This window comes from Schistocerca gregaria, chromosome 4 (assembly GCF_023897955.1).
Source record: "Schistocerca gregaria isolate iqSchGreg1 chromosome 4, iqSchGreg1.2, whole genome shotgun sequence".
In the NCBI taxonomy this organism is placed as follows: Eukaryota; Metazoa; Arthropoda; class Insecta; order Orthoptera; family Acrididae; genus Schistocerca; species Schistocerca gregaria.
Genome location: NC_064923.1, coordinates 454,795,120 through 454,812,677, shown reverse-complemented (window position 1 = coordinate 454,812,677; position 17,558 = coordinate 454,795,120).

Sequence of the window (17,558 nt, the reverse complement as noted above, 5' to 3'; positions counted from 1 at the left end):
TGCATTTTTCTTCCACATTGCCGAATATCCGGTCAGAAAAGATATACACTCCTGGAAATGGAAAAAAGAACACATTGACACCGGTGTGTCAGACCCACCATACTTGCTCCGGACACTGCGAGAGGGCTGTACAAGCAATGATCACACGCACGGCACAGCGGACATACCAGGAACCGCGGTGTTGGCCGTCGAATGGCGCTAGCTGCGCAGCATTTGTGCACCGCCGCCGTCAGTGTCAGCCAGTTTGCCGTGGTATACGGAGCTCCATCGCAGTCTTTAACACTAGTAGCATGCCGCGACAGCGTGGACGTGAACCGTATGTGCAGTTGACGGACTTTGAGCGAGGGCGTATAGTGGGCATGCGGGAGGCCGGGTGGACGTACCGCCGAATTGCTCAACACGTGGGGCGTGAGGTCTCCACAGTACATCGATGTTGTCGCCAGTGGTCGGCGGAAGGTGCACGTGCCCGTCGACCTGGGACCGGACCGCAGCGACGCACGGATGCACGCCAAGACCGTAGGATCCTACGCAGTGCCGTAGGGGACCGCACCGCCACTTCCCAGCAAATTAGGGACACTGTTGCTCCTGGGGTATCGGCGAGGACCATTCACAACCGTCTCCATGAAGCTGGGCTACGGTCCCGCACACCGTTAGGCCGTCTTCCGCTCACGCCCCAACATCGTGCAGCCCGCCTCCAGTGGTGTCGCGACAGGCGTGAATGGAGGGACGAATGGAGACGTGTCGTCTTCAGCGATGAGAGTCGCTTCTGCCTTGGTGCCAATGATGGTCGTATGCGTGTTTGGCGCCGTGCAGGTGAGCGCCACAATCAGGACTGCATACGACCGAGGCACACAGGGCCAACACCCGGCATCGTGGTGTGGGGAGCGATCTCCTACACTGGCCGTACACCTCTGGTGATCGTCGAGGGGACACTGAATAGTGCACGGTACATCCAAACCGTCATCGAACCCATAGTTCTACCATTCCTAGACCGGCAAGGGAACTTGCTGTTCCAACAGGACAATGCACGTCCGCATGTATCCCTTGCCACCCAACGTGCTCTAGAAGGTGTAAGTCAACTATCCTGGCCAGCAAGATCTCCGGATCTGTCCCCCATTGAGCATGTTTGGGACTGGATGAAGCGTCGTCTCACGCGGTCTGCACGTCCAGCACGAACGCTGGTCCAACTGAGGCGCCAGGTGGAAATTGCATGGCAAGCCGTTCCACAGGACTACATCCAGCATTTCTACGATCGTCTCCATGGGAGAATAGCAGCCTGCATTGCTGCGAAAGGTGGATATACACTGTACTCGTGCCGACATTGTGCATGCTCTGTTGCCTGTGTCTATGTGCCTGTGGTTCTGTCAGTGTGATCATGTGATGTATCTGACCCCAGGAATGTGTCAATAAAGTTTCCCCTTCCTGGGACAATGAATTCACGGTGTTCTTATTTCAATTTCCAGGAGTGTAGTTGTGCCCCCGTACTGGAAAGCAATGGTCAATTTCCTTGAAAACTTTAGACTTCTACAGGAATCTTGATAAAGTTGTTCTTTTATTTGACACTCTTCTTATTCTCTTCCTTCTGCTCTCCAATTCTATTGCCGGTTCAGAGTATCCTTCTGTCATTTTATTTAAAAACGCACACTGAGAATACATACAACACATTTGCCGTCTCAGACAGGCCATTTTGAAACTGGAAATGACCCCCCAATAATGCAAATGAACAGAAAGCAAATACTACGAGACCATGTTGTTGTTATTGTGGTCCTGAGACTGCTACTCTATCCTGCGCAAGCTTCTTCATCTCCCAGTACCTACTGCAGCGTACATCCTTCTGAATCTGCTTAGTGTGTTCATCTCTTGGTCTCCCTCTACTATTTTTACCCTCCACGCTGCCCTCCAATGCTAAATTGGTGATCCCTCGATGTCTGAGAACATGTCCTACCAACCGATCCCTTCTTCTAGTCAAGTTGTGCCACAAGCTCCTCTTCTAGTCAATTCTATTCAATACCTCCTCATTAGTTATGTGATCTACCCATCTAATCTCCAGCATTCTTCTGTAGCATCACATTTCGAAAGCTTCTATTCACTTCTTGTCCAAACTATTTATCATCCACGTTTCACTTCCATACATGGCTACACTCCATACAAATACTTTCAGAAACTACTTCCTGACATTTAAATCCATACTCGATGTTAACAAATTTTTCTTCTTCAGAAACACTTTCCTTGCCATTGCCAGTCTACATTTTATATCTCTCTACTTCGACCATCTTAAGTTATTTTGCTCCCCAAATAGCAAAACTTCTTTACTACTTGAAGTGTCTCATTTCCTGATCTAATTCCCTCACCATCACCCGAGTTAATTCGACTACATTCCTACTTCCCCAAACGTTAAAAGCACGAACATTGAAAATGGCATTAGAAAAGTCAAAAGGCTACTCACCCTAAAAAATTAGCTGCAGAAAGCGAGTTTTGCTATATCAGTTTCGTGGTAGAAAGCTAGGAATAACTGGGGACATTCGATAGTTACTAAACATGGAAGTAACTGAGGTTAAAAAAAAGTTTTTTCGAAATAAGAAAGATGGCTATCTCACATAGTATATGCCATAAAGAACACAATTTGACTATTTTTGCATAAATCTAAATTTAGAACATTGTATTATAACTACATCTTCTTCTACATGATTACTCTGCAATTCACATTTAAGTGCTTGGCAGATGGTTCATCGAACCACAATCATACTATCTCTCTACCATTCCACTCTCAAACAGCGCGCGGGCAAAACGAACAACTAAACTTTTCTGTTCGAGCTCTGATTTCTCTTATTTTATTTTGATGATCATTCCTACCTATGTTGGTTGGGCTGAAAAAAAAAAATTCGCATTCGGAAGAGAAAGTTGGTGACTGAAATTTCGTAAATAGATCTCGCCGCGACGAAAAACGTCTTTGCTTTAATGACTTCCATTCCAACTCGCGTATCATATCTGCCACACTCTCTCCCATATTACGTGATAATACAAAACGAGCTGCCCTTTTTTGCACCCTTTCGATGTCCTCCGTCAATCCCACCTGGTAAGGATCCCACACCGCGCAGCCATATTCTAACAGAGGACGAATGAGTGCAGTGTAAGCTGTCTCTTTAGTGGACTTGTTGCATCTTCTAAGTGTCCTGCCAATGAAACGCAACCTTTGGCTCGCCTTCCCCACAATATTATCTATGTGGTCGTTCCAACTGAAGTTGTTGGTAATTTTAACACCCAGGTACTTAGTCGAATTGACAGCCTTGAGAATTGTACTATTTATCGAGTAATCGAATTCCAACGGATTTCCTTTGGAACTCATGTGGATCATCTCACACTTTTCGTTACTTAGCGTCAACTGCCACCTGCCACACCACACAGCAATCTTTTCTAAATCGCTTTGCAACTGATACTGGTCTTCGGATGACCTTACTAGACGGTAAATTACAGCATCATTTGCTAACAACCGAAGAGAACTGCTCAGATCGTCACCCAGGTCATTTATATAGATCAGGAACAGCAGAGGTCCCAGGACGCTTCCCTGGGGAACACCTGATATCACTTCAGTTTTACTCGATGATTTGCCGTCTATTACTACCAACTGCGACCTTCCTGACAGGATATCACGAATCCATTCGCACAACTGTGACGATACCCCATAGGCCTGCAGCTTGATTAGAAGTCACTTGCGAGGAACGGTGTCAAAAGCTTTCCGTAAATCTAGAGATACGGAATCAACTTGAGATCTCCCGTCGATAGCGGCCATTACTTCGTGCAAATAAAGAGCTAGCTGCGTTGCACAAGAACGATGTCTTCTGAAACCGTGCTGATTACGTATCAATAGATCGTTCCCTTCGAGGTGATTCATAATGTTTGAATACAGTATATGCTCCAAAATCCTACTGCAAACCGACGTCAATGACATAGGTCTGTAGTTGGATGGATTACTCCTACTACCCTTCTTAAACACTGGTGCGACATGTGCAATTTTCCAATCTGTAGGTACAGATCTGTCGGTGAGCGAGCGGTTGTATATGTTATGTAGTGTAGTAAATGAATCTGTATGACACCCAGATATTTCCAGTATACCGAGAACACTCGTCATAATGACTGGGAAACCGGACGCTCCGTAACAGTGGGACAGCGCCTGGCGCCGACGCCTGTTGCCTCCTGCAGCGGCCCCGCGAGAAGCCGGTGGCTGCCTCCGTATCTGCGGCTGCTACTTGCTGCCAGTCTCCAGCGGTCCAGCCGCCGGCGGAAGGAGGAAGGAGGCCGCTTGATTTATGGCCAGCACCGGCAGGTATCGGAGCTGGAGCTCCGCCGATTGAGATTTATTGTAGCTGTCCCGCAAAGCGGAAGACGAGCAACTGGTTCCTCTGTCTGCTTCGGCATCCGCGGTTAGTATTCGAGAGGACGCCCCATTGCGGTTTCCAGTCCCGGTAATTCGGCATAAATCTTTTATGGCCTACTTGCTTGCCTTATGTGGTCCTCACGTGGAACGTATTTCTCGTCGTGAAGTGCGCCGAATGTGGTTTCCACTGTGGTTGGTGGACGCTCTGTAATGAGCTGACACACTCCCAAAAATGAGGTGATGCATCACATGGGACGTGCTCCCTTTCGTGATCTGCTACCACTTTATTCTCCAGTGGCAGTTGTCGGCTCTATCTGGCGTGCATACTACACTTCTTACGAAAATGAAAGCATGTAAAATAGCTACGTTGGCTCTACTGAAACGCACAATTGCTACCTATGAACCGTGAATTTACTTTCAAAACATTTTTTTTAAAAACGGAAACGGATAACGCACATCTGACTATTACTAATTTACACAACTCTGATTGTTCACTACGCTCTGGCAATACCACATTTTCTTTCTTACCCAACGACTTTGACCAACACGTGGCCATCTCACTGAATATGAATGGCGCACACATTATAAATTCTGGGTATCATGACTACACACTACTTGAAGAACAAGGCCACCAATCTTTTTCTTTTCACTATCTTTTTCATTCCGATAAATTCTATTATGGTTCAAAGATAACGTAAATATACCATTACATTTTATACAACCAGTACACATGAGAAACTCCGTCCAGTGGGCATGGCCTTACATTGGTGATTCTCTATCTTATGGTCTCGTAATTATGTAACGCTACAGTGCACTTTCTGGATAGGGTGGTGGATCTTTTGCTATATCTCACACTTCGACTCTCACACCCATCCTCACGAAAATTTACTCCAGACCGAGCGGTACAAAAAGGAACATGTTTAACCCACTGCCTCTGAGCCTATCTTGCTACTCTCCCATGCAAACCACACATACTTAAACAACATGAAATACATCACACTGGCAACATACATCACAAAGAATAGTCACAACGTTAGAATCACTCCACTTTCAGCTTTCCCAGTTCAATTAGTATTCATCCCAGTTTCACACGACACTGCCCCACTTCGTAACTTTTCTTTCCTACTACGAACTCTGGAGGATATATGCACGTCTTCCTGTGCAATGCATGCCAAGTGGGGTTGCTGGATAGACGGCTGACTCACCTTGCTTCTCTTTCAAAGTATTAGAGTTTGAATCCAGCGTCACACGGAAAAATAACACGCAAAGTATTATTAAGAATATATTCGTCACACGCGCGAGTCCTCAACTGATACCATGGACGAGTACTTCTCTTTATCCTTTGTCTCATACACAGATTGAGACTCACACAGTCCTCACCACGTGGAAGTACTCGTCTCTAATTTCTTGTTCTGACAAGAATAACGAAGAACGTTGTACCTACTTTCAATGTCGGGCGGTACTGTACCCTTTCAAGGTTTCTACGAAACAGTCCGTTAAGCGAACCAAAACTTGTATTCTGCAGATCCTTACTAACACTGTAACGTCATTTATTAGTTCTCAACAATTCTCTGATCGTTGTTTCACACAAACCAAGTGACCAACGTAGGTGTCACAGTGTCTACTGCTGTGGGTGGTAAGTCTAAAAAGCTGAAAGTCAGTATCAGAGAAACTTGTAGGCAAGGTATTCCAAGAAATATTGCCATGCAGTCGATTCGAAATGGGCGAACGGTCAGTGAATGAGAACACAGCAAACAACAGATAATTGAGGTTCTCCTAAACGCAGAACACGAAGTTAAACCAAAAGTTCGGCGTCCATCTTGCAGCCAGTGAGGAAAAGCATTAAAAACTTGTGATGAATTGAAGGCCTTATTTCAATAGTGGTACAAGTCAATTACCTCCACTTTTCTGTCTATTGTGATTCTGACATTAATGGTCCAAACAAACAGAAAGAAAGGTTCACCTCTAGGCAAGAAGCCATATGCTTGACTATTTCTGATATCTCAACTGCAGATTTTTCAGCGCTCATTTAATTTTAGGACCCTGTATCTCAGAATGAACAAAAGTGGACTTGTACCCCTACTGAAATAAGCCCTTCAATTGTGAACGGAATTAACAAGAGATTAAGATACAATAAAAAAACAGAATGAATTTGGTAATGATGTATGTGGTACAAGAAATAAAAAGTACAAACTGTTTTTTAAGGCTGTCACCTTTCCCTTCATTTGTCTCATCCTTCACAATAATTTTACTGAAAACTTCATCACTTACAGCTGCTTCTAGAAGTTTTATATGGAATCTTACAGCGCTGCTGAGATTCTGAAATGTGCATGAGTGGTAAAAGTGTGGGAGACAATGAGCGAGTTAAATCTTTAATGGTGATAACTATTCCAATGACTTAATGATGGTGAATAGTTTATCGAATTACCCAATGACGAAGGTGTCGATCTCAGTTTCAGTCCAAGTAATAATATCTTTTTTATTTTCTCATGTTCTATTCTATTCCCTGTGTTCAAAATGTGCCTTAGAAACATCAGTGCCAAAATGTCTCTTATTATACGGAATGTGTGAAGTATAACCCCTGAAACTACTTACTTATGATGGTTGTAGTACAGATAAACGATGCGTATTTCAAATTAGTAAGTTAAACACGTATGTGTTTTACTGGGTATAGTCCTACCGTTGGTGGGCCAATATCACTTCCTCCGCAGACAAAACTGGATGATTCAATCAATTACGGATGAAGAAGAACTGAAGTTGATTAGTCTTGACCTCAGACCACCCTACGTACTGACATTTTTCACATTCGGGAAATATTGCCTGGGGTAGAAGCCTCGTTAAGGGTCAGAAAAAAGTAAAAAAAAAAAAAAAAAAACCAGCGACCGCACTAAGAAACCGAGGCTTGCTAATAGTAGGCTGGCATTACCTCTCCTAGCCTCTCATCTACCTCTAACGAAGCAATTACCACGGAATTAAAATTGTATAGGGTCACCATGAGTGGCAATGAAAAGTGATTTACGCCGTGGCACCAGGTCAAAGGCGGGTAGACGGTTGTCGGCGGTATTGCCTGAATGGCCTTTTCTGTCTCAGTTCTCAGTTCGTTAGGGACTGCATACGACATTTGCAGACCATGGACTAAACGACAATATTTCATACTTTTTCCATCACCGATATACCCATGCGGAAGAAAATATTGTAGTACAGAAGGTTTGCCACTCGGTCGAACATTTTTCGACAGTGAAATCCACAGATACTTCGCTGTTTTGTTTATGGAAGACGAGGATGTATCAGCAGATTGTCAGATCAACAGCTTTCGTGGACGTACTTATCTTTTGGTCGTTGGTTTGTACAGTGTAGCAGGTCCGTTGCGTCATATTATGTCTGAGGTGCTTTCAAATTTACAAATAACAAAAAAAACTTTTTGTTAGTTTCTTCTGTTATCATTTAACACAATAAAGGTATTGTGCCGGCTGAATATGGTGCTGACTTGTTGACTTACGTTTGCACCACACTATTTACTACAACAGAATCATCTGAAAATGTTGTTCCTGTCACTCTGCTAGTAACTGCCCTAACTCACTGAAAGGGCAATTTTCATTATGATTCAGTGGATCAAAACTGCATTCAGGGACCGTCACAGACTGCTGCGTTTGTTTGCGTGCAACTCATGTTTACGATACATGGATTCAACTCGATTTATGCTACGTTAGAAGCGATAGGCAAGGGGCTTTATTTGACTGTAATAGGTACAAACAATGGGGGTGAGCAGTGGACAATAAAACAAGCAAATAACTCTAATAAACGTAGGTCCAATAGGAAGCATTAAGACTGATTACATGTACACCTTATAACCCGAAGGATTCAATCTGCGGGTATGTACTTGTGGACAAACATACTAAAACAAGCATTCCACACGGCCATCGTTCATATGAAGGCAGCCTCCAACATGTCCCCTCATCGATGCCCACATGCCTCCAAAAATACCACGCTTGTTCCGTCTACATTGACAGTCATCGACAATACTTTCCTGCAGTTCACTGACACTGTCAATAGGGCTGGAATACTCCAAAGTTTTTAAACATCTCCATACACAAAAATCCAACAGGTTCAAGTCGGTGGACCTTAGAGGCCATTGTACTGGCGAGCCAAGACCGATACACTTGCCGAAACGCTATTTACCAGTTCTTAGTTATCCAGAATGATGATTAAATGATACGAAGGCAGTATATCTCTTTGTAATTTACGCCCCACTCGCGGTGTTGCGAAATAAACGTAGCCTTAGACATTAACAGTGTTGTTCACAGACATGTGTGACGTCACTTGTGACAAGTTACGTCATATACAAAAGGAAATTATATATATATATATATATATATATATATATATATATATATATATATATATATATATATTCTTTTTAATTTATCAGCATGATTCTTTTTCTCAGGGATATTGTCTTTTCTTATCACTTTTATTTACGTGCATAAGTAAATATGAAACGGATTCTTCAAGAGCCTCAGTTATTCATGTACCAACTTTAGATTTTGAACCCGATGACTAAAATATAGTTGCCGTTAACTGAATTGAATGTAATTGTGTTAATTTCTATTTACTGACTGCGAAGCAAGGTTTGAGAGAATTTAGAATTTCGTTTGTTGCCGTGGAGCGGCCAAGATAAAACTTACTGAACTCATGGAATCTGTACAGTTTAAAAACATGAACTTTAACGTAAATTAATTATCTGTTGCAATTTAAAAAAGTTCTTATAAAGAAATCTCTCGCATTTACAGTTACTGTTAACACTGAAAAATAAATTAATACTTCGGCGCGTAATGGTCGACCAGAGGGTGCATCGGAAGATGAGTTTCTCGCAGTGCAAATTACTGAAAAAATGCTTATTAAAAATACTTAGCCACTGCGAGCATTTGAGGTGGCAACTATTACAAAGAAATTCATTTTCTAATAATAATAAGTTTATTTTAGCAATAAATACGAATAACTTACATAAAATATGTGTAGCCGCTCAATGGCTGCCTTCCGTATAGCGAAGCAAAACATTGCGTGTCCCACAAAAAAATATGTCCTTCCTCCTCGGCCGTACAATAGCGTCTCCTTCTACCCTTTTTTATTTGCATAAACATTATATAAGGATGCTATCGCTGGATATAGTTGTTTCAAAAACATTAACTACATCTTTTACACTAATTATATTCGTAAAATACGTAAACTACGATTTACAACCGCTAAAAATGTCAATATTTATGTGACGTACCGTCACACACGACTGCATTTGTGCATGCGTCGTATCGGAGAGACCATTATTTCAGGTCCTATGTTTATTAGGATTATTTTCTTGTTTCATTGTCTTCCATTCCCCCCTCCCCTTTCGAATGGACCAATAATAGGCAGACACCCACGTATGAAAAAAATTATATTTTAGCCACAGGTTACAACTGCGGACCTGGATTTTTCCAAGGGGGACGCTTTTCTAATGATATTTTAATTAATTAGTATATTCTCATTTTCATGAAACAAATTACCTGCATCGACCTTGTACATTAAGTGTGACACTTCAGTTACTTCAGAATGCTTTTCACAGGTGGCACGGAAAAGTAGGATGAGCAATGTTCTCATATCAGAAGTCACAGGGTTAACCGACAGAACCTGTCATCCACAAAACCTATTATGTCACTGCTAAGAAGAGGTGCTTCTCACTTCCAAGAAATGTTTAATAATTATGGGGATATTTATTTCAAGTTTCTGCTACCAGTCACTTTTTATTTTATGTTTAATCTAACATAACGCAACGCGTTTCGAACATATTTTGTTCATTTTCAAGCGTTTGTACATACGTATATACATCGATAAATGTTACTTAAAATAAACAATTTCAAATTAGATTAATCTAGAACACTTTGTTTTTTACTGTAGCTGCTGGTGTGGCATTTGGGGGGAAGTAGGGGGGCAGTGTATATATAGAGATCGAAGTCAGAGATGTCTTCTGCTGGTTTTCTTCTCTGTTGTTGGTTATGTATCTCAGCCTGTATCGGATGCAGATAGATTTGCATCAGTTATGTGTTACGAAAATAGTGTGAAAGGCTTTTATATGGCAGTTGATCACTATACCTTCTACAAGATGCATTGTGCCTTGTCAGTCATTTTTGTTCAGTCCTACTGTTTGCTCAACATGAGTTTGGTGATCTTTAATGACTTCATGCAAGGGGCATAGTTCTTGCCATCTTACGATTTAGTTTATCACACTTTGTCTACCTAGAAAACCATTTGCACCTGGGTCCACTAAGCAGCTATATGATTATCTTAACCATTCTAAATATTCAGGTTCTGGATTCTGAACTAGATAAGTGATCGTGTGTTAAGTCGGGATTAAAGTGAAACCCTGTGTAACTTTTCTTTTGACAGTGACAGGGTAATTGGCCACCACGAGTTACTAAACTAAATGCTGCAATGCTGCTTCATTTCATAATTGGTAAGCACACGGATCCTACAATGCTAAGTGAGATGAACTCACTGTACATTAATGTAAGTTGAAATTAAAATTAAACCATGTGTAATTTTTATTACTCTGATAATCACTGGTGCCCTCAGTCACCGTGTGGTGATTTAAATTTTCTTTTGGTGCAATTACAGCAAATTTAGGTAACTGAATGGTATAATAGTATTTTATCCAACTTCAGCAACTGTACTGGTATTTTTAAAAATAAGCAGCAACCAGCTGCACAAAAGAAATTTTATTTGTTTAAACAGTCTTGGGCACCAGGCGCCCTCCTTCAGAAGACTTTACAGTAAAATACAGCAAATAAGTAGAAGTCAGACAAAAGATGATAAGTTCAAAAATTTTTAAGATACAAAATGGTACATAATTCTGTCGCACTATTTACGAATGTCACAAATAAGATGCAAAACAATAAAAAATAAGATTCTGCGATCTTAAGAAAAATATAAGAATAATATCTAACACGATAATGAACCTATTGATACTAAAAGAGCTCGTAAATGCTCACATGTGGTTAATAGTGCCTATACAAAAATTGTATAAGGAAGCTAAATAACAAGCGCAGAACCGCAGCTAATCAGTTAATAACATACTTATCTTGAGGTTGATCGTGGAATGGATGTAAAAGTACGACAGAGCAATAAAACTTTACACAACTATACTTGTTGTAAGGTACAAACGAAAATGTAAGTGTTCATAAGCAGCATAATAAGTAATATTTAAAAAAAAACTAATAATAAGTAAAATAAGTTAATTATAATGACAAGCGGCGCTATGGATGGGAAATTTGGAAACTAATCTCCATGCAGGTGTAGTGAGGTCAGTAGCATGCTGGCAGGGAACCTGCCAACAGAAACAAAATGCGAAGCGCCTCATAGGGCTGGAAATTGTAAATGGAGTAAGCGGAGAGACAACTCTCAGTCACTGGCTAACACACTGCCGGTTGATAAAATTAGTACACACTTTTAGAGTTTTCCAACTCACTCATGATTTATTTGTTGCAGCAGTGCACATTTAGTACACGAAATGATTACATTTACAGGTCAGTAGCACAAGCGTCTCTGAGGTACCAGGTATCGGCCGTTGCTAAAATATCCATCTTAGTACATGGTGTAGCCTCCAGGGCTAACAGGCATCCATTCTATCGTACAAATACTGTCCTAGGATACATTATTCCTCGCCTGCTACATCTACATCATACTCCGCAAGCCTCCTAATGATGTGTGGCGGAGTGTACTTTCGGTACCACTATCTGATCTCTTCAACCCTGTTCCACTCGCGAATAGTGCGTGGGAGAATGATTGTCGGTAATCCTCTGTGTTGACTCTAATTTGTCGAATTTTCTCCTCATGGTCAATACGAGAAACGTATGAGAGGGGGAGGAGGGGAGTAATATGTTGTCCTATTCCTCCTGGAAACTGGTGTTCCAAAATTTCAATAGTACATCTCTGAGTGCTGCACAACGCCACTCTAGTAACGTCTGCCAGTGGAGTTTGCTTAGCAACTCCGTAGTGCTCTCTCGCCAGTTAAACGATCCAGTGACGAAACGCGCCGCTCTCCGTTGGATCTTCTCTATCTCCTCTATCAGTCGCACATGACAGGGATCCCAGACAGATGAACAATACTCATCTTTTCACGTAGCTCTGTAAGAGTTGTTGATTGACGAGTTGCACAAGTCACTTCTCGTCGCACCATATCCCACATGTGTTCGATTGGAGATAAGTCGGAGATCGTGCTGGCCAGGGAAGTTGCTGCACGTCTCGCAGAGGGCGGTGAATTTCACAGGCAGCGTTTGGACGAACATTATCCTGTTGGAATAACACATTACCTATTTGTCTAACATTCTGCACGTACCTAGCGTTGGTTAGCATGTCCTCCAGAAACACCAAAGTTGAACGAGAGTTGTAGCTTGTCACACCCCTGGCCATAAGGCATGCAGAGGAGTAGAGTGCTTCAGACGAGCGCGCTCTACGAGACAGCGCTGACCAGGTCTACGCTGTACGCACAAACGACCATCACTTGCAGGCAGAATCTGTTTACACCGCTGAAGACCACGGCGCGCCGTGCCATCTTGCACGGGATCCTCTGACGACACCAGTCAAACTGTGCACTTCGACGGTCTGGCGTGAGTGAGAGACGGACTAGAGGTGAGCATGCTCATAGTCCCACTGCTAATAGCCGGTTCGCAACAGTTCGTGTTGACACGACTGGTTCCACAAGCCCTCTTATCTGTACTGTGGTAGCTGTACGATCTGTCACTGGTGCCCTAACAATACAATGCTGGGGGGCAGTGTGCTGCGTGATGGGTGGACTTCCAGAACCTCGTGTACGGGTGCGAGAATGTTCACGTTACCAGTGATACCAGTATCGTTGCACAACAGCCGCAGCTCGTCCAACTCGTGTGGAAGTTCTTCGAAAGGACCAGCCCTCCACTCGGAAGGCCACAACTTGACCCCTTTCACACTCGCTCAGTTGGCTGCCACGAGTGCTTCTCCGTGGAATGGTTGTCTGCCTGCTTCACTCGTTTACACCTTGCTGAGCCTTGTAGCTGTGAGCATTCCCTACTAAAAGGTAGACACAGATGGCGCTCTGGCAGCTATGCCACTGCGTTATCTTTTGGTGGACGGCGTTGAAGCCATTTTCAGTGCATCTACTATCCTCCAGACGGCACATGCTGCCATCGGATCAAAGTCGACGTCATCTTTGGAGGTCTACTATTTTTTTCTATTGAATGGTAGTTTAGTTAGCAGCCATTTTACTCCATTTTTGCATGTGAGTTCTAACATCACTGTTACTGTTGAATCAAATGATATGTCCTTTGTATGGTCGATTATTGGCTGCAAATGGGGTTTACATTTTTTGTTTAAACCATTGTATATTCACGTTGTATTGTTCTGCATATTAACTGGGTGTCTAGAAACGACAGAGAGGCTCCGTCCTCGCTGTAGTATAAATGTAGACAAAATTAATAAAAACACGACTGGGGAAACTACATTTAGTGAAAGGCCTTCTGATACGTTAATTTGAAAATATGTTGTAACCAAAAGAGAGCATCTACTGAGGTAGCCCTGTTGCAGAGGTTGATACGACCCAGTCGTATATATTGGTATAAATGGCGAGCTTCCGTCCTGCTGCAGCTCAGTTAATATGCAAGACAAACACTTAAGAATTTAAATGCAGCGCCGCCTTTGCAAGTGTGAAATACTGGAACACTAATAACCGGTGTAACTATCACAATGTTAAATGCAAGCATGCAAACGCGCAAGCATTATGTTACACAGATGCCGGACGTCGGTTTTATGGATGGATTCCACACTTGTTGCACTCGAGAGGTCAGTACAGGGACGGTTAATATTATTTACGGAGGACCCTGCGATTGTCGTCCGATGATGTCCCATACGTGCTCGATTGGAGACAGATCTGGTAACCGAGCGCCGGCCGCGGTGGTCTCGCGGTTCTAGGCGCTCAGTCCGGAACCGCGCGACTGCTACGGTCGCAGGTTCGAATCCTGCCTCGGGAATGGACGTGTGTGATGTTCTTAGGTTAGTTAGGTTTAAGTAGTTCTAAGTTCTAGGGGACTGATGACCTAAGATGTTAAGTCCCATAGTGCTCAGAGCCATTTGAACCTTTTTTTTTTTTTTAATGAAGCAATGAAATCGAATACTAATCCTCAGAGAGAGAGAGAGAGAGAGAGAGAGAGAGAGAGAGAGAGAGAGAGAGAGAGAGAGAGAGAGAGAGATCTATTTCTAACATAGTAAAGGCAAACCGCAAGAGGTGACGTGCAAAAGCAGAAAAAAGGGCCGTGCGTTGTAGCTTACTACATTATCCCTGATGGACTCGCAGTACCATACACGTGCGTGAGCAATTACCGTAGTTGCTGCTAATTCCCGATCGGTATTCGTGATACTCGGCAACAATAGGAGGTTACACGAGACTGCTTCCAAACTGATGAAAAGTCAGCCCTGAACTAAGACGCCGGCGACTTTTTCGTCATGGTTACTCACGAAGCGACACGTTTAACATCTTCAACCAACTTCGTACGACTGGGGCTCGGAGATGGCCTATGCTCAAATGTGTGTGAATTCCTAAGGGACCAGACTGCTGAGGTCATCGGTCCCTAGGCTTACACACTACTTAAACTAACTTACGCTAAGAACAACGCACACATACCCATGCCCGGGAGAGGCCGCGTGAAGATGGCCTCCCAGGACTTTCTTACAAAGGACACGTCTCCTCAGCGCGATAGGTGTAAAGGTATCTGTAGGCGACATAACTGGAGGGGGAGACGCCAACAGTTCATGTCCCAGACAGAAGGTGCGGCTAGGCTATTTGATGGTTAGGCTATCTGGCCTGAATGGGCGCCAACGCTCAACAGTTCGCTACGAGTTAGTGTCCCAGCACGACCACGACGACAACTTAATGAAATTAGAATTACATATTAATACGTTCAGCTGCTAACGGGCGTTGATATATATCAACGGGGACAGGTGAAAATGTGTGAGCAGACTGGGACTCGAACCCGGAGTCTCCTTCTTACATGGCAGTCGCTCTATCCATCTGAGCCACCGAGGGCACAGAGGTTAGTGCGACTGCACGGACTATCTCGCGCACGCCTCCCGCGAGACCCACATTCTCACCTTATATGTCCACACACTACATTCGTAGTGTCCCTACCCCACACACTCGTTACTCGTGGAAGACATTCTTACCAACTCCCGTAAGAGTTCGGGTAATATGTGTGCATCCGCCGGTATTGCGGTACTGCCGGTATATGGATATGGTGTCCGAAAGAACAGACACCATATTCATGTAAGTACACAGAACGTAATGGTCCCACTCTTCAAGACAACCCGTCATCTTAAGGGATTTTAATATTATTTACATGGTGAACAGAAGAAACGTTTAGCTTCTTCTGCCCCATGGTCCACCTTGCAGGCATGACGTCAGCGCGGTTTGTTGGTCAGATAAAATTACGAGGGTGATTCAAATGTAAACCATAAAAGTTCTACAACATTTCGAAAACTTTTGTGATAGAGGTGGTGGGTGGCAGTAATGTTCCCTGAGGTTCAGAAAGTTACTGACAGGTGGCAGAGTGTTGCTACAACGTAAGAGAATGCAGCAGTGTCCACAATAAGATGGACGTCCACTGTCAACATGCACTGCGATTGAGGAGAGATCTGTGATGCGCTTTTTGGGTCGAAATTGCTCTCAGAATGACAGCGCAGAACGATAATTCGTGTTTGTCGTTGCAGCAAGTGTACGAGGGAGCAGGGAATTTAAAAACTGTGTAACTTCTGTGGAGGTTGCACCAAGACCAGGGCAGGGTCACAGCATATTGACGGACGAGAACGTTGCGTTAGTGCAGAAGCTTATAAACGAGAACAGACACGTAACTCTGAACAAAATTGCCATAGGTTTCAAGGATAGTATTAGCTCAGTGCAGAATATTGTCCGCCATCTACTGCACTTGAATAAGGTGTCAACAAGATGGGTGCCACTCATTTGACTGCCGAATTGAAAGACCATTGCGTCTATGCCTGTGAAGAACTTTTTCATCGTTTCCATGTCGAAAGTGACGCATTTCTGTAAAAAATTGTTACAGGCGATGAGACTTGGTTCGCTCTCAGCAGCCAGAAACGAAAAGATCAAACGAGGAATGGCGCCATAGCTCATCCCCGAAACCAAAAGAACTCCGCAGTCAACCATCTGTTGCAAAAGTTATACTCATTCTCTTCTGGGATGCAAATGGAGTAACTTTGGAGCACTACATGGATAGGGGAGTGATGGTTACCAGTACTTCTCGTTCGGTCATGCTGAAAAACAATTTCGCCCTTCAGTCAGGAGTAAACCGCGAGGACTTCTGATTCCAGGAGTATTACTACTGCATGACAACGCCCGACCGCATGCAGCCAGTATACAGTTGACACTAATCAGGAATTTAAATATGAATGCTTGGTACATCCTCCTTTTTCACGAGACCTCGCGCCTAGTGACTTTCATCTGTTCGGTGGACTTAGAGAAGCAATGAGAGACAGCCATTTCAGAAATGATGCAGAGGTGAAAACCATGGTGCATCACGAGCTATGCACACGACCAAACTATTCTTTTATCGTGGTAGCTATGCACTTCCGAAGCAGTGGAATACGTGCATTCGATTTCAGGGAGACTATGTCGAAAAATGAGATGTAAGTTTTTTTGTTCATCGTTAGAATTAAAAAACTATTATACCACTTTTAAAGTTTTCATTTGAATCACTCTCATAGTTTTTATACTTAAACTGAATGATATATTTAAGGAAGTTTCCTATTACTCAGTTCATAGGTCCAAGCTCAGTATCAGTAAACTCATCATCTAGCCGGCAATGTGAATCTGTATTCGGATTTAGTGAACTAATTTTATCTCTCTGCCTGTCTGTCTGTCTGTCTGTCTCTCTCTCTCTCTCTCTCTCTCTCTCTCTCTCTCTCTCTCTCTCTTTCAGGCACTGGAAAGGTCATTCTTGCTGGCTTTGCCACGTGCTGTATCTGTCCACGAGAAGTCTATGGATTACGTGTTTTAAAGGAGACAGATCTGGGGATCTTGCTGGCCACTGAAGTACCTCACCATTACACAGACAGTTCATAGAGAAACAGAGAAACATGCTATGCACAGACGAGCATTGTCCTGTTGAAA